This window comes from Bubalus bubalis, chromosome 4 (genome assembly GCF_019923935.1).
Source record: "Bubalus bubalis isolate 160015118507 breed Murrah chromosome 4, NDDB_SH_1, whole genome shotgun sequence".
Classification (NCBI taxonomy): Eukaryota; Metazoa; Chordata; class Mammalia; order Artiodactyla; family Bovidae; genus Bubalus; species Bubalus bubalis.
Window position 1 is genome coordinate 116,337,561 of NC_059160.1, and position 813 is coordinate 116,338,373.

General features: G+C 37.3%; 1 non-coding gene across 1 annotated transcript; it reads right to left on the bottom strand.

Annotated features, from left to right (window-relative positions):
* Positions 1-347: 347 nt before the first annotated feature.
* On the bottom strand, positions 348-420 carry TRNAC-ACA. Its single transcript has one exon. It is a non-coding gene; the product is annotated as a tRNA-Cys (tRNA).
* Between the last annotated feature and the right edge of the window lie 393 nt (positions 421-813).

The window sequence follows — 813 nt, forward strand, 5'->3', positions numbered from 1 at the left end:
GAAATTCCTGTCCTTCATCAAATTCATAAGAGGAAAGAGCTTCTATTTCTGAAATAGAGCCCTTTAGATATTGCTTCATACTGGCCTCATATATGCATTGTTTCAATATTTCTACAATTATATATATATATATTTTTTTCATAGTTTCACATCTTTCCTCATTAGTTATAGTTCCATGTATTTTCTTACAAAGATGGGGGACTAGAAATGAACTAGTGAAAGTGAAGTCGCTCAGTTGTGTCTGACTCTTTGCGACCCCATGGACTGTAGCCTACCACACTCCTCCGTCCATGGGATTTTCCAGGCAAGAGTACTGGAGTGGGTTGCCATTTCCTTCTCCAGAGGATCTTCCTGACCCAGGGATCGAACCTGGGTCTCCTGCATTGTAGGCAGATGCTTTACCATCTGAGCCACCAGGGAAGTCCTATCATTTAATTCCTATAACCAATATTTTAAACTAATGAAACTATTAGTCTTAATTCTACTTTTATTTTGATGGTAAATTGTTTTAGTTGGGAAGCTTTAGGGTGCCAGGGAAAGAGACTAAGTCTAGTTAGCTCTAGTAAAAAGGAAATAATAATAACACAGTGGTGTCTTACAGAATCCTACATAGGATCTGTACAGGTATCGGGGATTACTGAAACCACAATTTCCTAGCAAGAAACTAGGAATGTGATCTTTTATTTCCTTCTACACACGTGCTTTGTGCTGTTTCTGGACAGAAAGGCATTATCTGATACAGATTCCACACAGACATAAGGATCTTACAATCTTAAAATCTAATATGCATCATTATTTATAGTATTTTAAACC